The following is a 26,835-nucleotide window of genomic DNA, read 5'->3' as shown; positions in this document are numbered from 1 at the left end:
TCAATGGGGAGAAGTGCAGGAACTTCAAGGGCTACCATTGTATCAATTTATCATTTCAATGTGTTCATGCACAAACTATTTTGTTGGTGAATATATGCTCTCCTGGGAACAGCCACAATGCCTACATACTGAGGCAGATGTCATTTCTCCCAGCTTCAGGCATTCAAAAGCAAGAGTGTGGTTTCCCCATTTTTACCTGACTGATGATCCACCTACCAACCCTACCACCTGACCACCCACAGACAACGGGTGTATAACTTAAAGCTATGAAACCACCAGAAAACTGGAGCAGACAATCAGTGTTCTCAAGCAATGGGTCGACAATGGGTCACCATCATGAGAGTACCTGGCCAGTGCATAAAGCACCTTGGTGGTGTGTGCAGCCTCATTAATGTTCTATTTTTACGTTCTTACTGAAGTCCTTATCTAAGTCACCTGCAGCAAAATACATCTGTGATCTCTCTCTCCAATGAGGTGGAACATGCACTGTCCCTTTCCTGTGGCCTGGCTGCTGCCCATCATGCCTAGTTACTCATTCCATCCTGATCCTAACGCTACATTAGCCTGTTAAGTTTGCACCGTGCCAGTATCTGAGCTAGTGGCTGATCAAACGACACTGCTTCATCAACAATGTTTGCTTCTCTTCCTAATACTGTTGTGGTTGGACAATTGCCATTTCTTGGGTATCGGAAAGCATACATTCAGAAGGAGAGGGCTGGCCTGAGGTAAGGGGATTGTGGGTGATGAGTAATATGTCCATTCTCACACCATCTATAGCTTGCACCTCCTGCCAGATACCAGAATGAGTGAAATGTGGGAGAAGTGGCATAAGGCAACAACCTACTCTCATCCTCAATGTTTTCAGCAATGCCGGTTGCAAAAGGCTCTGTCACAACCAATCCATGACACTGCATCGTTTCCTTCATCGTGTTCAGTGATTATTGGCGTGCCTGTCCCTGTCACTTCATATCTACTCCCTTCTGTTTCAAGTAACCTTGTACTGCGAGAGAGGAAAGAATGTCAGTGATTGGCTTTGTATTTGATTGATGTGCATGTCATGGATGAACAGCTAGGATGTTTGTCTAGGCAGGGAAAGGTAGATGGGAGTTTGACATCATCCTGTGAGGGAGAGGTGGATTATCTGAATGTAAGGCTCAGGTGCTGCCTGAAATACACTGCTGATTGAGTGATGGGGTGTGGGGCATCAAACAACAGGAGAGATTGTGGAGTGGTGAAATGAGATGCCATGTGCAGATGCACTCACGGACCTTGAGCACCCCAGGTGAGGTCATTGTACTTTTACTGGCAGTACTGCCAGATCCTTGATGCCAGAATTCTTGCATTGACCTTCCTTGTGACCTGCTCCCATTCCCTTAAGGGGGTATTGCTTTATGGCCTCCTGCTGACTTCCCATGACTAAACCTCGAGTGCCCTATCTATGAATCTGGAAGACCACTCTTCTCTATTTTCTCTATTTTCAATTGTGGCCTTGGCAGACAGCAGCAGCTTCTTTTCAGTTAGTGCAGTTTCTCTTTAAGAGTGGCAGATTACTTTTAAGAACTGAAGACTAACTGGAGCATACACTAACTTTGCATGCTTTGAGGGTCCCTGTTTGTAATGATATGTATTCAGACATATAACTAAAGGGTTAATCACAATACCTAGCAGTGGCACTACCACTCGAGGGCATTACAAAACCCACTATATAATGGAGCTCCCAGAGGCGCTTTCTCTCTTTCCATGCAGGAGTTACCAGGTAACAGCAGTGTAGCAGAGAGGATCTCAGCCTAGACACCACATGTAGCTTAGATACAGTTTGTACAGTTATTTATTCTTACTTTATTGCTAGATTTAGTTCATTGGAGTGTCAAACTCATTTGTTAGTTTTTTGTTACTTAATAAATTATTTCAGTTTACTTCGAAGACTTGAGTGTTCTTCAACATTACCTACAGTTAGTAACGACATATATTACTTAAACCCAGTAATATAACATGCTACCAGGTGTAGCAATATAATATAACATGATACCAGAGTGCCTACTGAATCTACCTAGTTAAATTTAATAAGTACATAGAGAAGAATAGACAGCTATTTGGCAACAGAAGCATCGCCTTCAGAACAAAACCTGATGATTCCCGGCACAATGGACAGACCACAAGCTCCTCATCACCTCGGGATCACTGGTAACCTCAATGTTAACTGGCGGTTGCTTAGACAACATTTCCAACTGTATTTAGAAGCATCTGACTTAACAAGCGTGCCAGATGCTCGTAAAATTGCTCTTTTATTGACTATGGCTGGTCCACATGCGGCAGAGATCTACAACTCTTTTACTCAGAAGGTCAAGATAAAACAAAGTATGAGACCATCCTTGAGAAATTTGATAGCCACTGTAAAGTATAGTCAAATAAAATATTTGAGCGCTACATCTTTGCAAAGAGATTGCAAGAAAAAGAAGAATCTTTCAACAGCTTTGCAACAGACCTTAAGCAGCTGGCACAAACCTGCAACTTTTTAATGCTGCATGATTCTAAGATTCGTGACCAAATTGTTTGGGGTATAAATGATGAGCACCTCAGAAAAGAATTACTGAGTGAACAGGTTTTTAACATTATAAATTGCTATACAAAAAGGCCTTGCTCATGAATAATCATATAATCATTATCTACCAAACACTCACCACGAGGAAGAAACAGTGTTAAAAGTGGAGAAGATGGACGTTCTGAGCGGCAGCCATCTTGCGCATGTGCACTCAGAACAATACGCACATGCACACTTACCAAAAAGACGCAGACCGGTAAAATACCGTTCTGCGCATGCGCCAGAAGCTGCGCAGTTACAAAAAGAGCATTCTGGCAGACAATCGATTTGCGCATGCGCAGTTGATACCTACACATTACGTCACGAGCGTCATGATGTCAGAAGACTCAGACCATGCCCACTTAAAGGGAAACTGCCCGAAATATTTAAAAAACAGTTTTAAAGCTGCAAAACTCAAATATTTTTACCTCAAAAGGCAGAACAATGCCTGAACTTCCACAAACAATTGAAATTAACTTTCGCAGCGGAACTAGCAATTTGCAGCATAAAACATGAAGAGCACATTAACAAATCTAAAACTGAAGGAGATGATTTGTTAATTAAAAGTGAAAATCTCAATAACAAATCTGAAACCAAAGAAGATGATTTGTTAATAAAAAGTGAAGAGCTGAATAACAAATCCAAAACGGAAGAAGATGCAATAGAGGCTAGCGTAGTGGGCTAAAGAGCTGGCTTGTACTGCAGAACAAGGCAGCAGTACGGGTTCAATTTCTGTACCAGCCTCCCCGAACAGGCACCGGAATGTGGCGACTAATGGCTTTTCACAGTAACTTAATTGAAGCCTACTTGTGATAATAAGCAATTATTATTAGGATTTATTAATTAAAAGTGAAGAGCTCAGTAACAAATCCGAAACCAAAGAAGATGATTTGTTTATTTTTCATAGAATTTACAGTGCAGAAGGAGGCCATTCGGCCCATCGAGTCTGCACCGGCTCCTGGAAAGAGCACCCTACACAAGGTTAACACCTCCATCCTATCCCCATAACCCAGTAACCCCACCCAACACTAAGGGCAATTTTGGACACTAAGGGCAATTTTAGCATGACCAATCCACCTAACCTGCACATCTTTGGACTGTGGGAGGAAACCGGAGCACCCGGAGGAAACCCACGCACACACGGGGAGGATGTGCAGACTCCGCACAGACAGTGACCCAAGCCGGAATCGAACCTGGGACCCTGGAGCTGTGAAGCGATTGTGCTATCCACAATGCCACCGTGCTGCCCACTTATTGAAGAATACTACTCAGACATGGCGGAGTTGTTCAGAAATGATGATCATAGCATCAGCAACATGGTTGAAAAGCTCGATACACGACTCTACTCATGGTAGATAAATCCAATACCATGATGCAATGGCAGATCGTTGATACATTGGATGACAGCATCCTGTCAAATAACCAAGATGAAAATGACGCCACACAGAGAGTACTGACCAACTCCATTGAGAGAGCACTGATCAACTCCACAGAGAGAATACTGCACGACTCCACTGAGAGAGCGATGGAAGCCTCCACAGAGAGTTTGTTGACAGACTCCAGAGTGGAAACAAGTAAAGACTCCAGAGCGACATCCATGCATGAAGAAGACCATCCACCTTATTTGAGCAGCCAGAAGAAGACTATGAAAGTCTACCCAGCTCATTTAATGAACAACAAGAAGACAATTAAAGTCTACCCACCGTATGTGAAACCAGCGGCAAAGAAATCATAATTCGCATACAAGCTGTGCAAGATCATAGCGAGACTAACAGATGTCAGCTCGACTATACAGAAGCACTCAACAATCGAAGTAAAACCACTCATGAGTCCAGTGAGACCGCATCAATTAAAACCTCATCTACTCTTGACAACCTCCAAGAAACTAAAATCTTGATGACGTTGACTTCAGAAGAGGAGTACCAAGAGATCAAAGATGAAGCAGATCAACCAGAAATGACTCCATGTTAGATTATATTGCTACTCCTGGTAGTATGTTATATTACTGGGTTAAAGTAATATATGTTGTTACTAACTGTATATGATGTTGAAGAACACTTCAGTCTTCGATGCATACTTTATTAAGTAACGATAAAAGTCACAGGTTGATGCCAACATCAGACCCACCTTTCGTTGCCTTGGCAGCACGCTATCATGTGGAGGCTGCATGAAATTTGCATTGTGCCTGCCTCAAGGGAATCTGACTTGGGTGGATCACAAATCATGACCCTGATGTGCACAAACAGATGCAGGCAGATTTTTAGCTCTTTTCCATTTCACCTGAAAAAGCCAATTCTGAATATTTCAAAACTTGTGTATCCTGAAAATATTTAAGTCTGGAATTTCCACCTCCCGTACTGGAAATGAGAATCATGATTGGGCGGAGAATTAGGCGTTCAGCAAAAATTGAGGTTGGCACCCAGCACAATTCAAGCACTGTGCTCCGGTGCCTTTCCTCGAGTGCCATGCTCCAGTCCCTTCCCTCAGGTGCCATATTCCAGTCCCTTCCCTCAGGTGCCATATTCCAGTGCCTTCCCTCGGGTGCCATGCTGCGATCCCTTTCCTCAGGTGCCATATTCCAGTGCCTTCCCTCGGGTGCCATGCTGCGATCCCTTTCCTCAGGTGCCATGCTCCAGTCCCTTCCCTCAGGTGCCATGCTCCGATCCCTTTCCTCAGGTGCCATGCTCCAGTCCCTTCCCTCAGGTGCCATACTCCAGTGCCTTCCCTCGGGTGCCATGCTGCGATCCCTTTCCTCAGGTGCCATGCTCCAGTGCCTTCCCTCGGGTGCCATATAGCTTTACCTTGCATCTCCAAAGAAGTGCTTCACCTTGGTCTCCATAGAGTCTTGTATGATTATGTTTTACCGCAATTTCAAGTGTATGAAGAACTAGGTTTTTAAAAATATAAAACACCACAAGTAAAGTTCTTGAATTCGCAGATTACCAGGGGAAAGAAGAGAGACCTGCAGGTTCTTGCACAACAATTTGCAGCAGTTTATGCAGAATTATTTGGGGCCTGTGAGAAGATGGTCCACCTTTTCATTTAGGTGCACTGGAAGATAAAACAGGAGATAATAAAGTACTTAAAATGCTGCATTTACACTGAACTGGCAATTTCACTTTGCGCTGATATTCAGAAGTTGTATGGGACAAGTTTGATTGGTAGAAAGAGTGGAGCTTGTCAATGTTGCAGCTGAGAGAGCCATACCATGGTGAATTTTGCATTGCAAGGTATTGACTCTTGGGGCGTGATTCTCCAAAACGGAAACAAAGTCCCCCAGCCAGCACCTTTAGCCGCATGTTTTCCAGCGCTAACAGTGTCGAGAAACACAAGGCTATTCAACGCAACTCATGTTGAATAAGGGGCCTGAATGGGGAACGCGCAGCTGAGGCCACACATAGCCTTGTTTTGTACAGTGGAGCGCTCCGCTCGCCAGAACTCTCCCGTCATTCATTTTAATTTCATTCATTTTCATTTCATTTCATTGTAGCAAGAGATCAGGACACCATTTGTAAGTGGCATCCCAATCACCGAGGCCCCCAAAACAATTGGGTTTCGCATTGCAACGTCTCACGAGATCACTTTGGATCTCTCGAGACTTTGTGAGCCGGGTCGATCCCGGGATGGGGTTTCCTGGCTTTAGCGGCCACGTTACACCACGGCGAGTTGCTTTTCCGGTGCAGCGTGGCCATTGGATCGCGTCCCAGACTTGAAAAAGTTACTCTTGTGGTAGTCACCACTGATGTATACACTGTATATATAGGTGTTTTACGGTGAGGCCCCTGTCTGCTGGCTCCGCCCAGTAGGCAGATTATAAATGTGTGCGCTCCCCGTACAGCAGCCATTTTGTCAGCTGCTGTCGGAGGCCACACATCTCAGTGTAATAAAGCCTCGATTACATCCTACTCTAGTCTTTGCATAATTGATAATGCATCAATTTCTTACACTGAGATTTTTCAGAGATGGACCTCCGATCAAGCCTGATCGCCTGCAGCTGCATCCTCAAGCAGACAACGCCAAAAAGGACTTCGAACATCGGCTAGCCTGTTTTGAAGCGTACACCGGGTCTGCGCCAGGCACAATCGCAGAAGCACAGAAGATCCAGATCCTTTACACGCGGCTAAACTCCAACGTCTCTCCCCTCGTCCAGGATGCACCAACCTACGCAGAGGCCATGGCACTACCTAAGGAAAACTACGCTCAGCGGACTAACAAAATCTATGCCAGGCGCATCCTCTCCACACAGCGCCAACTTCCCGGTGAGTCGGTGGAAGATTTCTGGCGCGCTCTGCTCGCCCTAGTTAGAGACTATGACTGCCAGGCCATTTCGGCTATGGAATACTTGAATTTGCTGATGAGAGACGTATTTGGTACGGGCATAGGGTCTGACTACATCTGCCAGTGCCTCTTAGAACGGGCCCCTGTCCATCGGGCACCTCATCAGGCTGCTCATCGCCTGCAACCACCGACGACCAGCCGCGTCTCGCCTCGGTCACGATTGACCAGTCTCGACCTCGCGACCGCTTCAACTAAAGTGAAGGTCAAGGGGTACGAGATCTCCTGCCTGTTGGACTCCGGGAGCACTGAGAGCTTCATTCACCCCGATATGGTAAGGCGCTGCTCCCGCGTGGAACAGCCCGCTAACACAGAATCTCCCTGGCCTCCGGATCCCACTCCGTGGCGATCCGGGGTTACTGCATCGTCACCCTCACTGTCCAGGGCGTAGAGTTCAGCGGCTTCCGCCTCTACATCCTGCCCAACCTCTGCATTGCCTTGCTACTCGGCCTGGACTTCCAGTGCAACCTCCAGAGCCTAACCCTGAAATTCGGCGTGCCCCTGCCACCCCTTACCGTATGCGGCCTCGCGACCCTTAAGGTCGACCCGCCTTACCTTTTTGAAAACCTAACTCCGGATTGCAAACCCGTCGCCACCAGGAGCAGACAGTACAGCGCCCAGGACAAGACCTTCATCAGGTCTGAAGTCCAGTGGCTGCTTCGGGAAGGCATCATCGTGGCCAGCAACAGCCCCTGGAGAGCCCAAGTGGTAGTGGTCAAAACTGGGGAGAAAAACAGGATGGTCGTTGACTACAGTCAGACCATCAATCGGTACACGCACCTCGACGCGTACCCACCTCCCACGCATATCTGATATGGTCAATCAGATTGCACAGTACCGGGTCTTCTCGACAGTGGACCTGAAATCTGCCGACCACCAGCTTCCCATCCGTAAGGTGGACCACCTATACACTGCGTTCGAAGCAGACTGCCCCTTTACCACTTTCTTAGGGTCCCCTTCGGCGTCACCAATGGGGGCTGAATGGTTGACCGGTACGGACTGCGGGCCACCTTCCCGTACCTGGGCAATGTCACCAACTGCGGCCATGATCAGCAGGACCATGACACCAACCTTTCCAAATTTCTCCACACCGCCACTCTCCTCAACCTCACGTATAACAAGGAGAAGTGCGTGTTCAGCACAAACCGCTTAGCTATCCTCGGCTATGTGGTCCAGAACGGAGTTCTGGTACCCGACCCCGATCTTATGCGCCGCCTCATGGAACTCCCCCACCCCCACTGCCCCAAAGCCTTCAAACGATGCCTGGGGTTCTTTTCGTATTATGCTCAGTGGGTCCCAAACTATGCGGACAAGGCCCGCCCACTCATTCAATCCACTGTTTTTCCCCTGACGGCTGAGGCTCACCAGGCCTTCAACCGTATCAGAGTCAACATCGCCAAGGCCGCGATGCACGTGGTCGACGAGACGCTGCCTTTCCAAGTTGAGAGCGATGCATCAGACGTCACTCTGGCTGCCATCCTCAACCAGGCAGGCCCGAGGCATTCTTTTCCCGCACGCTCCATGCCTCCGTAATTCGGCACTCCTCCGTCGAAAAGGAGGCCCAAGCCATCGTTGAAGCTGTGCGGGTATTGGAAGCATTACCTGGCCGGCAGCAGTTTCACTCTCCTCACTGACCAACGGTCGGTTGCCTTCATGTTTAACAACACACAGCTGGGCAAGATCAAAAATGATCAAAACTTGAGGTGGAGGATCGAGCTCTCCACCTACATTTACGAGATTTTGTATCGATCCGGTAAGCTCAGCGAGCCCCCCGATGCCCTATCCCGAGGTACATGTGCCAGCCCACAAGTGGACCGACTCCGGACCCTGCATGACAATCTCTGTGACCCAGGGGTCACCCGTTTTTACCATTTCATCAAGGCCTGCAATCTGCCCTACTCCATCGAGGAAGTCAGGGCGATCACCAGAGACTTCCAGGTTTGCGAGGAGTGTAAACCGCATTTCTACCGGCCAGACCTTGCGTGCGTGGTGAAGGCCTCCCGCCCCTTTGAACGCCTTAGCATGGACTTCAAAGGGCCCCTCCCCTCCACCAACCAGAATACGTACTTTCTCAGTGTGGTCGATGAATATTCCCGATTCCCCTTTGCCATCCTATGCCCCGATATGATGTCTGCCACCATCATCAAAGCCCTCAACACCATCTTTGCTCTATTCGGTTTCCCCGCCTACGTCCACAGCGACTGGGGATCCTCATTCATGAGCGATGAGCTGCGCCAGTACCTGCTCCACAGGGGCATTGCCTCGAGCAGGACGGCCAGCTACAACTCCAGGGGAAACGGGCAGGTGGAGCAGGAGAATGGGACGGTCTGGAGGGCCATCCAGCTGGCCCTACGGTCCAGAAATCTCTGGGCCTCCCGCTGGCAGGAGGTCCTCCCCAACGCACTTCACTCCATTCGGTCGCTCCTGTGCACCGCGACTAATGACACCCCCCCATGAACGTCTCTTTGCCTTCCCTTGGAAGTCCACCTCTGGGGTTTTGCTCCCGACATGGCTGGCAGCTCCAGGACCCGTTCCCCTCCGTAGAAACGTTCGACTCCACAAGGTGGACCCGTTGGTTGAGAGGGTACAGCTACTTCATGCCAACCCACAGTACGCTTACGTAGCGTACCCCGATGGCTGCCAAGACACAGTCTCCCTCAGGGACCTGGCACCAGCTGGTTCTACGCACACACCCCCTCTGCCCCGGTGCCACCCTCCCTTCCCCCGGCGCACCCCATCGCAGCCCCCGCTCCGGAACAATCCGTCCTCCCCTTGCTCCCACCCAGGGATGAAGAGGATTTCGACACGCTCCCGGAGTCACCGAAGACCAAGCCGCCGCCTGAGTCACCGCCAGCACTGCGGCGCTCTCGACGACAGATCAAGGCACCGGACCGCCTAAATTTGTTATATTATCTGTAATTTTAAACACAACTTTCTGTATATAGTTCTCCACCACCCCTGCTGGACTCATTTTTTAACAGGGGGTGAATGTGGTAGTCATCACTGATGTATGCAGTGTATACATGGGTGTTTTACAGTAAGGCCCCTGTACTACAGGTACAAGGGTAGATCCCTGCCTGCTGGCTCCGCCCAGTAGGCGGAGTATAAATATGTGTTCTCCCCGTACAGCAGCCATTTCGTCAGCTGCTGTAGGAGGCCACACATCTCAGTGTAATAAAGCCTCGATTACATTCCATTCTCGTCTTTGCGTAATTGATAGTGCATCAACTCTCAAAACAAAATCTTGGGCAAAGATCTTCCTGTAGCTGGGTGGATATAATTTGACAAAGCATCAATTCTTGGAATGCAGCAAATTATTACATTTGTGGTGGTACTAAATATTTACAACATCGCAGGGGATTTAGTCACTGAGTTATCAGGGAATTGAATTAGTCAGGCTTAATATTGAGCAGCTTCATGGAAGCAACTATATTTCATATACAGATTTGATTTAATTTATTAAGTAATATCCTTTCAATATTGCCAAATATATTAACCAACTGTAAAATAGAAACTATTCAGTTCAAAGTGATGGTAATTGTTTCAGGGAGAGCCTCCTTCACGATCATGGAGGTAGTGTCTCATGAAAAGATGAAACTGTATTGCTTGGAATAAAGGGCATGAAAATTTGATGTACTGTGAAGAGAAGTGAGTCTGAAAGAAATTGGGGCAGAATTAAAGAAGAGACGATTTCCAGGTAAGAAGCAGCTGAACAGATCTCTGATGTGTGTCGTAAATAGTGGGACCAAAATACGATCATGGAAACTGGGTAATAGATGAAATAAAGGAAGAAGGAAACATGCTTTAAAGAAATGTGCTGAGGGAACACTGAGAGAACATTGCTAAGTGGGTCAACATGCCCACAGAAGTGAAGCAACTCTATCTCAAGAGTGGACATTTTTAAAAAAATCACATTTTCAAACTTTTTAAAACAAGTAGAATTTTCTTCGGTGTTTAAAGAAAAAAAATCATTTAGTTAAAAATACATATCTTAAAGACAGATAGGGGACTGCAGTGAACCCACGGTCAATAGCACTGTGGCCTTGACCTTGTCTCAATCTGCTTGACGGTACCAGGACAGAAGAGTGGTCAAAATCATACAAATCGACTGAACTGGCTGACCACCATTTTAACTCTGGAGTTGACTCCTGTGACAGCTTAATCCACCAGCAACAGCTGGATGCCTCCTGAACACATTTAGGGGGCTGTGCAACATTAATGTTAAGCTGGTCTGAGACCACGGCAGAAGGAGAATGCAAGTGTGTGCCTGTTTCTTTATCAGCTGTCACAATACCTTCATTTTGCGGCACTCCAGCTTCATCCCCCCCCCCCCCCCCCCCCCCCCCCCAATCCACAATGGTCAGAGAATGGATGCTGGAGCAAAAGTAATTCACACTTCATACCTGGCTGGTGACAACACTCCTCCCATCACATCTGAACACCATTACAATGAAGCATGTGAGACAATCGGGAAAATAAATCTAACCTGGAGCACATCAAAAGGATGATTCTTTAAAATTGCTTCAAATCTCATGCATTTCTGCTTAGACAGCCAAAAAACTGTATTGTTCAATAATATTGAGCTAAAAAACGTAAACGTCACCATTTTCACTGCTGACACATTTGATGGAGTTTTCATGTGCAAACAGAGGCAGGTTTGGGTGTGTGCTGAAATTAAATCCCTTAAACGTGACATTAGGTTGAAAACCTGACACCATACCACCCTTTTGGGTTTCAAGTGAGAGAGGCACCCTCATCCAGCTTTGGGTAGGAAATTGAAATGTTCAAATAAGACATTTGGTACTGCTTTAATCTTCAGCTCTGGTTTGAGCAGCAGCTCCTGTTTACCGAGCAATCAGCAACTCGCCAGGGTCAACGACGTGAGTGCATAGAGGGAAGAGTTTCTTCAGTGAAACCAGGAACAGCCAGAAGAGAGGCGACTGTCCAGAGCACTACTTCTCTAAAATAATACTATCGATGCTTGACAGGAGATTACTAACTGCTTCAAAGTCACTTCACCTGTTGAGCACTTGCACTTTGTTCCCCTTCAGCTGCCAGTATTTACCAGGGAACAGCTTCTGAAGCTCCACTTTCCATCTCAGATGAGGAAAAAGAAGAGAAATAGTATGAACAGCAGGATAGTATCTTCAGCCTTCTGGAACAAGACCTTCCTCCTGTTGGAGTATGTGAGCCTACATTGTCAGTGCCTGAAACTGAAGGCTACCCCACTGCTCCCCACCCCCACCCCCCACAAGGGTCTCTACCTTTCCCCAAGGCAGTAAGCTCTCTTCCCCAAAGGGAGGGAAAGCAGAGTGATGTGAGTGTTTGAAATGGCTAGTAAAGAGAGGAAGGAAGGACAACATTTGTGGAAGGTGACTGTGAGGCATGGTTAGTAAAGGGCAATAGGATGAGTGTGCATTTTCCTCATGGCTGCTGTGGAGGAGAGACAGAGTTAGGCAGAGTTTGGGACTTGCCATCTGAAAATGCTATCCCACTCACCAGCCATGACTTTCTGAGATTCTGGTCCTCTTGGTACACTGTCTGCAGGTTGGACGGACTGCATTCCAGCAGTTGACTTTCCTCGGCCAATTCCATCCACATGTGCTTAGTTGGAGAGACTGTGCTCTTGCTTTTGTCCTTGGGATGGCTCAGTTTAATCCAGAAGAACCTCGAAGAAACAGTGAGAGAATAGAGGAGTAGTCTCCCAAGTGCTGCTGAGCCATTTTTACCCATGTCCTGGTCCCTTTAATTAAAAATCCTTCCTTTGACAGATACAGTGCACCATCCCACCCACTCTCCCTGATTGGCCAGGAAACCAGGAAGCAGAATGCTAATACTGTGACTCAAAGTCCCGTCTTCACATTGAGGATACCCTCCATCGTGTTGTGTGGCACTACCACCGTGCTAAATGGGATAGACTTCGAACAGATCGAGCAACTCAAGACTGGGCATCCATGAGGTGCTATGGGCCATCAGCAGCAACAGAATTGTATTCATCCACAATTTGCAACCTCATGGTCTGGCATATCCCCCACTCTACCATTACCACCAAGCCAGGGGATCAACCTTGGTCCAATGAAGAGTGCAGGACACCACGCCAGGAGCAACATCAGGCATACCGAAAAATGAGATGTCGACCTGGTGAAGCTACACCGCAGTACTACTTGTGTGCCAAACAGCATAAGCAGCAAGTAATAGACAGAGCTAAGTGAATCCACAACGAATGCATTAGATCTAAGCTCTTTAGTCCTTCCACATCCAGCCGTGATTTGATGTAGGACAATTAAACAACTTACTGGAGGAGGAGGCTCCACAGATATGCCCATCTTCAATGATGGAGGAGCCCAGCACGTATGTGCAAAAGGCAAGGCTGAGGCATTCGCAACAATCTTCAGCCAGAAGTGCCTTGTGGATGATCCATCGCGGTCTCCTCCAGCGGTCCCCAGCTTCACAGATATCAGTCTTCAGCCAATACGATTCACTCCTCATGAAACGGCTGAAGATACTGGATACTGCAAATGCAATTGGCCCTGACAATAGGACTGAAGACTTGGGCTCCAGATCTTGCCGCACCCCTAGCCAAAGTTATTCCAGTATAGCTCCAACACTGGCATCTACCCGGCAATGTGGAAAATTGCCCAGATGTGTCCTGTACACAACAAACAGGACAAATCCAACCCAGCCAATTACCGCCCTATCAGTCTACTCTCCATCATCAGCAAAGTAATGGAAGGAATCATCAACAGTGCTATTAAGTGCCACTTACTCAGCAATAACCTGCTCATGGACATCCAATTTGGGTTCCGGCAGGGTCACTTAGCTCCTGACCTCATTACAGCCTTGGTTCAAATATGGACAAAAGAGCTGAATGCCAGAGGTGAGAGTGACTGCCCTTGGCATTGAGGCAGCATTTGACCAAGTATGGCATCAAGGAACCATAGCTAAACTGGAGTCAGTTGGGAATCAGGGGGAAAACTCTCTGCTGGTTGGAGTCATACTTTGCACAAAGGAAGATGGTTGTTGTGGTTGGAGGTCAATCAACTCAACTGCAGGAGATCACCTGCAGGAGTTCCTCAGGGTAGTGTCCGAGACCCAACCATCTTCAGCTGCTTCATCAATGGGATACCTTCCATCATAAGGTCAGAAGTGAGGATGCTCACAGGAGACTGCACAATGTTCAGCACCATTTGAGACTCCTCAGCTAATGAAGCAGTTCATGTTTAATTAATTAACAGTACAGCACAGAACAGGCCCTTCGGCCCTCGATGTTGTGCCGAGCAATGATCACCCTACTCAAACCCACGTATCCACCCTATACCCGTAACCCAACAACTCCCCTTAACCTTACTTTTTAGGACACTACGGGCAATTTATCATGGCCAATCCACCTAACCCGCACATCTTTGGACTGTGGGAGGAAACCGGAGCACCCGGAGGAAACCCACGCACACATGGGGAGGACGTGCAGACTCCACACAGACAGTGACCCAGCCGGGAATCGAACCTGGGACCCTGGAGTTGTGAAGCATTTATGCTAACCACCATGCTACCATGCTGCCCCAAATGCAGCAAGACCTGGACATTATTCAGGTTTTGGCTGACAAGCGGCAAGTGACATTCATGCCACACAAGTGTCAGGCAATGATCATCTCCTACAAGAGAAGATCTAACCACCACCCTTGACATTCAATGGCATTATCATCACTGAATCCTTCACATCAACATCCTGGGGATTACCATTGATCAGAAACTGAACTGTGGCTACCAGAGCAGGTCAAAGGCTTGGAATCCTACAGCGAGTAATTCATTTCCTAACCCTCCAAAGCCTGTCCACTATATACAAGACACAAGTCAGGAGTTAATGGAATACTCCCCACTTGCCTGGATGAGTGCAGCTCCAACAGCATTTAAGAAGCTCAACACCATCCAGGGCAAAGCAGTCCGCTTAGTTGCTCCCCCTTCCACAAACATTCAAACCCTCTACCACCGATGAACAGTGGTAGCTGTGTGTACCATCTACAAGATGCACTGCAGTAACTCACCAAGGCTCCTTAGACAGCACCTTCCAAACCCGCGACCACTACCATCTAGAAGGACAAAAGCAGCAGATACCTGGGAATCCCACCACTTGGAGGTTCCCCTCCAAGTCACTTATCACCCTGACTTGGAAATATATTGCCGCTCCTTCAGTGTCACTGGGGCAACATCTTGGAAGTCCCTCCCTAATAGCACAGTGGATGTACCTGCACCTCAAGGACTGCAGCGGTCAAGAAGGCAACTCGCCACCACCTTCTGAAGGGCAACTAAGGATGGGCAATAAATGCTGGCCTAACCAGCGAAGCCCACATCCCGTAAATGAATTTAAAAACAAAGTTAATGAGCCTCAGAAAATCCTTCTCCAGCTGTTAATGCTTTGTCAACCAGCGAATGGTCCCGCCGTTTGGCCAGGGACTACTTTGGGAACATTCCATCTGCGATTTTTTGCTGCTGTTTAATCTGTATGAATGCTGATATTGGAGCCAAAAGAATTGCTGCCTAATTGATTAGTCACTGAAAAGCGCACTATGCACAGATGCCCGCAGTTCACAATTTGGGAAAGCAGTGCTTCAGTGGCATATTAAATGGAGGCTGCCCATTAGAGGAGGCGGCAAGGTATTGTAAAAATGAGCCCATTTTCTTATTGTAAAAGCAAGTCGAATGAATCATTTATAATAACATTCAGGAAATCAATCCTTAAAGTCAATGTTGAATTGATTGTGTTAATATTTGGACTGTTCAGAAGCCATTTAAATAAACAGGATGCTCTATATTTATGTGGTTAAATGTAGGATTAAATGTTCAAGTCTTTATCACAAACAACTGTGTTTACTTTTCTCCCTGTGCTGTTTTTAAATATATTTTTATAAGCTCCAGATTGTTATTTGAATGTAATATATTTTAAAGAGGTTAGGAACTGTGGTAATATAGATCAGACAAGTATTTATGCACAGAGAAGAAAATATACCCAATGTGACTTAGCTGGAGAACAATCCCCTCCTTACCTTGGACATGCATTGTTTTGAATTTTCAAATCCACTGATTGTAATTCTCAACCATTCATAACCAGTGGATGGAAAATCTAATTCCGTGCATCTTGTGATATCATTGTTGCAGTACAATCTTCTTACATCATAACAATGCTGAACTGCAGTATAGTACTACTGCCATTGCATCTGGGCTGACTTTTCAAGCTTTTAAATTGAAAAAGGTCTTTGGATAGATTGTAATGGTAGAAGAGAGCTGAACTACCTTTATCAACTATTTTCTATCTTTGAAAATGCCACTGGCGGTCAGAGGTTAGTGAGCCTCATGATTGTGTTTGCGTGTGCAGCCGTGGAACTGCGCTTCATTTGAGAGCTGTAAAGCAGCTCGAGCGACTGTGGCTGCCTACCCATACCATTGTTTAATTGCTATGGTGCTTGACTGGTATGGCTTTTATAGTAAATCATGGCTGCTATTCTCCCAAAAGGGAACAAAGTCCCCTAGTAAGCACGTTTAGCCGCGTGTTTCCTGGCACTCGCAGTGCCGTGAAACACATGGCTATTCAACGCGACTCGAGTTGAATAAGGGGCCTGAATGGACAACGTGCGGCCGAGGCCGCACATTAGCCACATTTTGTACAGCGGGGAGCTCTGCTCGCTGGAACGTTGGATACTGCGGTGTTTCCCGGCACTCTGAACGCCAGGAAACACCCGACTAATCGCCCTACGGGACTCTGTCCCCATTCAGTTAGATCATGCCCATTATTATGAACATTTGAAACATGGGTAAGGTAGAAATCAGTGTTACAGCTGTTCGAGAGGATTCCTGTCACTCTGGCCTATTCCAAACATTTATGTTTATAACAAAACAAAAGCACTTCACATTGTTTTTTTCAGACAAAGGGTGATAAAAATTAGAACCTTGTTTAAAGGAGAGGATACAAAAAGAAAATAAATCTTTCAGAGAAAAGTTACAAAAACAAACATTACTCGAACTCAACCTAGATAAATCAGCACGTCCTGGAGGCATCCACTGTAGACTGATGACAGGAATCGGAGAGGAGGCAATGATGCTCTGGCACAATTATTGAATTCTTATTTAAATTATACTTTGAGACTGGAGAGTAGTCAACCTAATGCCTTTTTTCAAGAAGAAAAGAATGACAAACCAAAAACCTGCTGTGGGCAAATTCTTCGACTCCACGAGTCATGATATGATTAGTGACCATTGAGAATTGTGTGGGATAATTAATGGCAGCCAGCAGCAACTTGTTAAAGGAAGTCTACCTTTAATTCTTTATTTTTTTAATAAATGTTTTTATTCAGTTTTCATATTTTATATTGAACAAATTACAAATTGTTAGGAGAGAAAAAAAAACAAACACGCAAAAATTAACATACATATTTACAGGTAAGCATCTTCGTAGTAGTAACTGCGCCCCCCCCCCCCCCCCCCCCTCAACATGTTTATTTAGTTTGGTTTTGGGCCTTAGCTAGCCATCGAACCCCCGTAACGAACCTGTAGCCCCCCCCCCCCCCCCCCTCCCGCTACCTTCCCCCGACTATTCTTCCTCTTGTACATTGGCCACAAATAGGTCCCGGAACAGTTGCATGAATGGCTCCCACGTTCTGTGGAAGCCGTCGTCCGACCCTCGGATGGCAAATTTGATTTTCTCCATTTGGAGAGATTCCGAGAGGTCGGACAGCCAGTCCGCAGCTCTGGGCGGTGCTGCTGACCGCCAGCCAAACAGGATTCTACGGCGGGCGATCAGAGAGGCAAAGGCAAGGGCGTCCGCCCTCCTCCCCAGGAATAGATCTGGCTGTTCTGAAACCCCGAAGACCGCCACTATCGGGCATGGCTCCACCCTCACTCCCACCACTTTGGACATAACCTCGAAGAAGGCTGTCCAGTACTCCACGAGTCTGGGGCAAGACCAGAACATGTGGGCGTGGTTGGCCGGGCCTCTTTGGCACCGTTCACATCTGTCTTCCACCTCCGGGAAGAACCTACTCATACGGGTTCTTGTTAAGTGGGCTCTATGTACCACTTTTAGTTGCGTCAGGCTGAGCCTTGCGCACGTGGAGGTGGAGTTGACCCTATGCAGTGCTTCGCTCCAGAGTCCCCACCCTATCTCCATCCCCAGGTCGTCCTCCCATTTCCTCCTTGTTGCGTCCAGTACGGTGTCGTCCCTATCTACCAGTCGGTCATACATGTCACTACAGTTCCCTTTCTCTAGGATACTTGCGTCCAGTAGGTCTTCCAGTAGTGTCTGTCGTGGCGGTTGTGGGTACGTCCTTGTCTCCTTTCGTAGGAAGTTTTTGAGCTGCAGGTACCGTAGCTCGTTCCCCCCAGCTAGCTGAAATTTCTCTGTCAGTTCGTCCAGTGTTGCGATCCTGTCGTCCGTGTATAGGTCCCTGACTGTCAGTGTCCCCCCGTCCTGCCTCCACCTTTTGAAGGTGGCGTCAGTCAGTGCTGGTGTGAACCTATGGTTGTTGCAGATGGGAGCCCTGTTCGACATTTTGGTCAGGCCAAGTTGCTGCCGCAGTTGGTTCCAGGATTGGAGGGTGGCTGTCACCACTGGGCTGCTGGAGTGTTTTTTGGGTGGGGATGGGAGTGCTGCCGTGGCGAGGGCCCGGAGGGAGGTTCCCATGCAGGAGGCCTCCTCCGCACGCACCCACTCAGCTTCTGGCTCCTGGATCCATCCCCTTACTCGCTCGGCTGTTGCTGCCCAGTGGTAGAATTGTAGATTCGGGAGGGCTAACCCTCCCCTGGTTTTTGTTTTTTGTAAGACCTTCTTTGGGATCCTAGCATTTTTACCCCCCCATACGAACACCATGATGAGTTTGTCCAGCGCTTTGAAAAAGGCCTTGGGGATGTAGATCGGAATGGATCTAAACAGGAAGAGGAACCTGGGCAGTACGTTCATTTTGATCGTCTGAACTCTCCCCGCGAGGGAGAGCGGGAGTGTGTTCCATCTTTGCAGGTCCTTTTTAACTTCCTCCGTCAGGCTGGTGAGGTTCCATTTGTGGATCCCTTTCCAGTCATGGGCTATTTGGATCCCCAGGTAGCGGAATTTATGTCGGGCTTGTTTGAACGGCAGCCCCTTTAGTGCTGCCCCCCCCCCCTTGCGGGTGTACTGGGAAGCCTTTAATTCTTTATTAAAAGTAATCACAGATGTTCAAATCGGCACCATAAGAAGAGTAGATGGTGCTTCCTGTGACCAGTTAATCCCGACTACTGGGTGACATAAAACTGGCCACATCCAGAAAGAGCCAATAGTTTTGGATGGGGGATTGCTTGGAGGAGTGAATCGACGTCCTTCTTAGAGGAAATCCCATCAAAGGCTGATTGAGCTAATCCTCGAATGACCAGATACATCCACATCCTGCAATGTGAAGCAACTGTAGTACATAATTACTCAATGAATGACCAAACACGAGCAATAACAGCAACGATATACCACCTTTAACATTATCAAACGTCCCACTATGTTTGAAAGAGCTGGAATGAAGAAAAACTTGAAACAGAGTCACATTATTAGCTATTAGGATGGTGATCAACAATTTGGTCAAAGAACTCGGTTTTAAGGTGTATCTTAAAGGAGGAAAGCGAGGTGGAGAGAATTAAGGTGGGTTTTCCACAGATTAGGGCCTATTCAGCTGTCCAAAACACAAGGGGCACGATTCTCCCAGCCCCGCGCCGGGCCGGAAAATTGGCGCAATCGCGCCACGCTGCCCCGACGCTGGCGCATGATTCTCCGAGGTATGGAGAATCGGCTCCATTTACGCCCGTGCATTTGGCACGGCGCCAGTTACGGGCCGCTGTACAAGGCCGAGCCGATGATTCTCTGGCCTGGATGGGCTGTGCAGAAAAAGCGCCATCCACATCTGGTCGTTGCCGGCAGGAACTCTGCGCGAAGGGTCAGGGAGCGGCCTGTGGGGTGGGGGAGGGGGGGCCTCCGATGGGGTCTCTCCCGCGATTGGTGCCCACCGATCAGTGGGCCGGCTTCTGCCCCCCCCGGGCCTACTTTGTTGTGCGACCAGCCCCAGAACCCCCGTGCCATGTTGCGTCGGGGCCAGCGCAATCTGTAAAGCCACCGCGCATGCGCGGGTTGGCGCTTCGGCACTGCGCATGCGCAGGTTAGCGCTGCCCCCAGTGCACGCCAGGAAGTGAGGCTGGAGTGGCGTGAACCGCTCCAGCGCCGTGCTTGCCCCCTATGGGGGCCAGAATCGCTAGTGCCCGTGCTTGTTTCACGCCGTTGTGAAACGCGATGGCGTTCACGATGGCGCGGACACTCTGTGATGTATCCAGTCAACAAGAAGCTTATTTGGAAAAAAGGATTATGATATAAAAGGAAGTTAGTTGATGGTATAAAAGGAGGTGTGGGCTTGGGTTGGGTGCTCTTTCCAGGGGTCGGTGCAGTTTCGATAGGCTGAACCTTCTGGACTGTAAATTCTATGATTCTATGACAGAAACTAATCTGTTAGTGTATCCTCATACTGCTTGGGCTGGTGATGGTTGGAAATATTGATCCCTGGAGATTAGTACTGGGTGCACTTTTATTTTCAGTGTAAAAAGATGATTTTAACCTAGGGTTAAGGAATCCAATCTTCAAAATTTCTATTGACGCAAGTGACCAAGTTGTGGGTTACAGGTGGCCGCTGTAGAGGCTGCAAGGTGAAGGAGAGGGTGCTTCAATGCTGAGGCACCATTAAAGATGACTAAGTTTGTTTGAAAGAACTGTGGGCAGGCAGGCAGGCCCCAGTGATGGGGATGGGATCACCTTTAAGTGGTGGCACCATAGCCTTGTGGGAAACCATTGCCACCCTCTGTGGGCCATAGAGATAAAGAAAAAATATCCATCCCTCGGGGGACCGGCTAGGAGGCCACCATGGTTTATCTGGCAGTATCCCCATAAGGTGGGCTCTCCGGACATAGAAATGCAAGACAGGAGGGTGGTGTCCTTTAACTGGGGACTTGAATGGCTCCAGGTGGCCACACTGCTGCGGTACCCACCTCTGTTATTTTCCATGGTCGCGGGAAGACTTTGGACTTTCCTCCTGATGCTTTCTTCCTCCATATCCAGCCCTTCAGTTTTCCAGCTTGTCATCTCTGGGCTGAAAAATTGAACCTAAGGTGAAAAACCTGCCACACATTCAGGAGGATTGTAGACTACTTCAGGAAAATGTAAACAGGTTAGCAGCACGGCAGCATAGTGGTTAGCACCATGGCTTCACAGTGCCAGGGTCCTTGGTTCAATTCCCAGCTTCGATCACTGTCTGTATGGAGTCTGCACATTCTCCCTCTGTCTGCCTGAGTTTCCTCTGGGTGCTCCGGTTTCCTCCCACAAATCCCGAAAGACGTTCTGTTAGGTAATTTGTACGTTCCGAATTCTCCCTCTGTGTCCCCGAACTGGCGCTGGAATGTGGTGACTAGGGGCTTTTCACAGTAACTTCATTGCAGTGTTAATGTAAGCCTGCTTGTGACATAAATGTTATTATTATTATAAACCTTTTTTTAGCGTATCTTCTCTTTCTTTTTTCCTTTGGGGAAGTGTTGGAAGGATTTCTGAGCTGATTATCATCTCATTGAACACATTATGAACTTTCCTTCCTTGGTCAACAAACCCTGGTGTTGTATTTAAACTTGGAGTTTCTGATCCAGAGGCATGGATGCCACATTTGGCCACAAGGCCAATGAATAAACTGATAGACAATGCAATTTAATAGGGATAATTGTAATGATATATTTTGGGAGAAAAGCAAAGATGGGAGTACATAGTAAGAACATTACATTTTGCACATAACTCTGAAGAGTTCATGTACTGTATATTATTCCCTGAACGTGGAAGGGTAGGTAAAATAAGGTAGTAGTATTTGCGTTTTAAATAAAAGTAGATGCTCAGATTCTCCTGGAGTCATTCTGATTCAGGTCATTTAAAAATTGCAGGCGGAACCTGATTCTGATATTCCAGGTTCCATTCCCAACACCCCAAATTTTCCCTGTTGCGTGATAAGCTGCAAGTAGTGAACCCATTGTGGGTGTAGGCATCTCCTACCCCTGCATAGCATTCATGGACTTGGGCCAGCTTCTCCATGACTTGCAGCTCATGGTTCCTTCGAGGAGTCGTGAACCATAGTCTGAATTCGGGAATCTTTTGAGAGGGTAGTTTAAAAGGTCTTACCCATATCCCCCATGCCCTTCTATTTCAACTGAGTGCCCCTAGCCACTTTCCATGGCTCTTCATACTGTCTGTGATAACTCATGCCCTCCCAACCACCTCTGTCTGGCTTCTCATACCATCCACAAGCCATATAATAACAATAGCATGTATGGAATTACTGAGGGGAAAAAAGGCAAATCATTTCACAAATTATATTTCAAGAGAAAAACTGCTGTTCCTACAACCTTATCAATCAGACAGACCATTAAAAAATCAATAACAGTCTTAAAACACTTCACATCACTTAATTCTGCCCAAATAAACATTGAGACATTGACAAAAGAACAACCTGGTAAATGGCAATCAAGCAAAGTCAATAATTTACTTCAGTTGCCAAAGCTAATGCTTTTATTGGTCACAACTGAACCTCGTTATGCATACACAATGCCTTTTAACAGTTGTGCACATGTCCTTGTTATTATATGGGCCGTTGATTATGTACATAATGCCTACAGGGTGAATGGACATGGAAGAACCATGAGTTGTCATTGAGTTGGTATGGACAGTATGTTGCTGGAGGGTTTGACTTGGCATTGAGTTGCGGTGGTGGTAGAGCACCTAAAATCTTCCAACACAGCTGGGACTGAGGGGGAGCCTTCTCAACAGGCTTTTCCAGCACTTGCCCACACCAGTGGCCACCAATGCTTGGCCTCTGTGGCCAGTCGCCTCTATTTCAAATGGAGCAGTAATTTATTCTGCATGATAAAAGGGGTGCTATTGGTTGGCAATGTGTCAACCAGTCAGACTGAATTTCCAACCAATTGGCACCCCTTTTCTCCTGCAGTGAAAATGTTTGTTCCCTTTGCATTTGTTCTAATTTTTTCTTATTCATTTATGGGGTGAGGATATCACTGGCTAGGCCAACATTTATTGCCCATTAGGGAGGCAATTCTGAGATTTTGGCCCAGTGACAGTTTTGTATGGACTCCCTCCTTTACCCTACACTCAGTCAAATGCTGCCTTGATCATTTCACCTCTGGAGTTCAACTCTTTAGACTATGGCTGAACCAAGGCCTAAATGAGGTCAGAAGCTGAATGACCCTGACAGAACCCAAACTGAGCATCAGTGAACAGATTATTGCTGAGTAAGTGCCACTTGATAGCACTGTTGATGACCCCTTCCATCACTTTTCTAGTAAGAAGTCTTACAACACCAGGTTAAAGTCCAACAGGTTTGTTTCAAACACGAGCTTTCGGAGCACGGCTCCTTCTTCAGGTGAATGGAAAGGCTTGTTCCAGAAATGTTCACCTGAAGAAGGAGCCGTGCTCCGAAAGCTCGTGTTTGAAACAAACCTGTTGGACTTTAACCTGGTGTTGTAAGACTTCTTACTGTGCTCACCCCAGTCCAACGGCGGCATCTCCACATCATCACTTTTCTAGTGATCGAGGGTAGACTGATGGGCCGGTAATTGGCTGGGTTGAATTTGTCCGGTTTCTTGTGTACAGAACATACCTGGGCAATTTTCCACATAGAACATACAGTGCAGTAGGAGGCCATTCGGCCCATCGAGTCTGCACCGACCCACATTAAGCCCTCACTTCCACCCAATCTCCATATCCCAATAACCCCTCCTAACCTTTTTGGTCACTAAGGGGAATTTTTCACCGCCAAACCACCTAAGCTGCATGTCTTTGGACTGTGGGAGGAAACCGGAGCACCCAGAGGAAACCCACGCAGACACAGTGAGAACGTGCAGTCTCCGCACAGTGACCCAGCGGGGAATCGAACCTGGGACCCTGGCGCTATGAGGCCACAGTGCTAATCACTTGTGCTACCGTGCTGCCCTAGTTCCACTGTTTGTGGAATTGCTTATCTCTCCTTATTACTTGCTGCTTATGCTGGTTGGCGTGGAAGTATTCCTGTGTTGTAGATTCACCAGGTTGACAATTCATCTTTAGGTATGCCTGGTGTTGTTCCTGGCATGTCCTCCTGCACTCTTCAATATACCAGGATTGTTTTCCTGGCTTGGTGAGAATGGTAGAATGGGGAATATGCCAGGCCATGAGATTACAGATTGTGGTTGAATACAATTCTATTGCTGCTCACAGCCCACAGTGACTCATGGATGCCCAGTCTTGAGTTGCGAGATCAGATTAAAGTCTATCCCATTTCGTATGACGGTAGTGCCACACAACACGATGGAGGGTATCCTCAATGTGAAGACGGAATTGTGCGGTGGTCACTCCTAACGATACTGTTATGGACAGATGATCAGGTTGATACGAATTGCAGTCAAGTATGTTTTTTTATCATCTCAGGACAATTCCCTCATCTCCAGGGCATATTTAGCGAACCTTAGCTGTATTGCCTCATATAAACAGATGAATTAGGAACAGTAGGCCATTCAGTCCCTCGAGCCTGCTCCATCATTCAATAAGATCATGGTTGATCTGATTGTGGCCTCAACTCCACTTTCCTTCCTATCCCAGTTACCCTTTGACTCTCTTGTAAGTCAAGAATCTACCTAATTCAGCCTTAAAATATATTTAGTTACACTGCTTCCATTGCATTCCGGGGAAGGCAGTCCCACATGCAGCGCCGGCCCTAGGGTTGCTGGCGCCCCTGGAAAGCTGAACTTCGGCGCCCTTGGGGGGGGGGGGCGGGGCCGGGGGGGGGCCCGGGGCCGGGGGGGGGGGGGGGGGGCGGGGGGGGGCAGGGGGGGGGGGGGGGGGGGGGGGGGCGGGCCGAGCCCGAGGGGGGGGCGGACCGAGCCCGAGGGGGGGGGCGGGCATGAGGCGTGGGGGGGCGGGCCTGAGGGCGGACGGAGGGGGCCGCCCTGGGGGAGGGCGGCCACCGCGCATGCGCTGGTTGGCACAGGCCCAACTGCGCATGCGCGGGACCCGAGTCTCTGGCGCCCCGTAGCACATGGCACCCCAGGCGACTGCCCGAGTTGCCGGTGCCTTGGGCCGGCCCTGTCCACATGCTCACAGCCATCTGAGCGAAAGAAATCCTGGATCTTTGCTTAAATGGGAGACCCTTATTTTTAAACTGTGTTCCCTATTTTAAGTCTTTTCCACACGGGCAAACATCCTTTCATCATTCACTTTATCAAGTCCACTCAGGACCTATTTTTTCCCACCTGCATAAGATTTTTAATCTCCATGTTCGTCAGTTCAGAGTCGCTCACGATGATCAGTTGACGTAACTCTTCATTGGTGGAATTGGTCAACTCTTCCTGCCTGCCCAATGAACTTTCCCCTGCACAGGCCACTGGAGGCTTGGATCCCCAGCCAGCGATTATGGCCATCTTTATCGATCACTCGTTTGCTATGGTCAACATTGGACACACGGCCCATAGTGGCAATGCAAGACTCCAGGACCTGAACTTGGCATTTGGATGACAGTTGAGTAATTGTTGTGCCATTCACGTTCCTGAGCAAAGCTCCACAGGTCCCGATTGCTCAGATATACCAGGCTCCTTTCCCAGGTTGCAGCTCCAGGTTATTTACCAGTGTTCCCATGGGAAGTGCTCCTAGTAGATACGCATCTCCCTCTTTGGCAGAATCTGCCATTTGTCCAATCTGTCCAGAGGTCTTCACAATATTACCAAATTCCATATTCTCTATGGCAATAATCTAATGTTTCCGACTGCCACCAGCAAGCAGAGTGATTTCAGCAGATCTGCGTGGGTCATATCCTTCTCCTTCCTTCCCAGGCTCAAAGCGTAGGTGCTGGAAGTCAATCATTTAATATCTCCCCTCCAATCCCATGAATTTTAATTTTCCCCGTGTGATCCTGGGGCGGCACGGTGGCACAGTGGTTAGCACAGCAGGATAGGTTCCGACCTGGGGAGTGGCAGCAGATACGCTGGGGGCTGCAAAGCCATGAGCAAGGACTGAAACTGCCATGGTGGGGGTTGGGTAAGGGTCTATGGTGATGTGAGGAGGAGTAGAGAGTCAGCTCAATCCTAAACTCCAATAGTTCCTCCAGTCCCCAGAAGATGCTGTGTCACAGGCTGATGAACTCATTTTTTAAATAAGAATGCCTTTCATTCTTCTGCAGGGCCAATCTTTCAGCATAGTATAACCCCCTCATCCCAGGTTGTTTCTATTGCAAGTACCCTTCCTGAAATTATGTGATCTCACCAAAGCCCTGTTCAATTGTAGTAAGACTTTATCATGGCTAGACTCCAATCCACTTGCAATAAAGGCCAACATGAAATTCAGAATCAGTTGTAAGAGATTATTTCTGCTTAGTATGGCTAATTAATAAGGTCACAGTCCATCTTTCCAGCAATTTGAATTGTACCTTAAAAAAGCCATTTGATATATTGAGATGACTTCAGAGAGGACTGGGAATGATAATTTCAAGACTTGGAGTGCTAATATATGAAAATGAATTCCTAGAGTTGACTCGTTTCCATTGCAAAAAAAGACAACTGTGAGTGGACATGATGAGGTCTTTAAAATGATGAGCTTTGTGGATAATGTAGAGGTTAGAAATGATTTAATTCAAATTGTGGCTGGAGAATAGAGTACATTAAGTATAAAATTAACAAGCTTCAAGCAAACTGAAATATTTGAAATTTCCTCCATGGATAGCAGATATATAAACACCTTTCCAGTACAATTAATTATTCATATGTCCTTTTAATAACATCTAGTTAAATATCTGGTTAAAACGAACACAATATGTATAAAAATAGATTATGTGAAATGTGGTGGTTCCTGTGTT

General features: G+C 47.5%; 1 protein-coding gene and 1 pseudogene across 6 annotated transcripts in view; one reads left to right on the top strand and one right to left on the bottom strand.

Annotated features, from left to right (window-relative positions):
* The window catches only part of LOC119965217 (serine/threonine-protein phosphatase 2B catalytic subunit alpha isoform-like), a 532,569-nt gene that overhangs the window by 314,775 nt on the left and 190,959 nt on the right, over positions 1-26,835 (top strand). The window lies entirely within an intron of this gene.
* Positions 25,294-25,893, bottom strand: LOC119964100 (annotated as a pseudogene).

This window comes from Scyliorhinus canicula, chromosome 4, assembly GCF_902713615.1.
Source record: "Scyliorhinus canicula chromosome 4, sScyCan1.1, whole genome shotgun sequence".
Classification (NCBI taxonomy): domain Eukaryota; kingdom Metazoa; phylum Chordata; class Chondrichthyes; order Carcharhiniformes; family Scyliorhinidae; genus Scyliorhinus; species Scyliorhinus canicula.
Note: the sequence above shows the minus strand (reverse complement) of the source record. Positions and strands in the feature narration are given on the sequence as shown.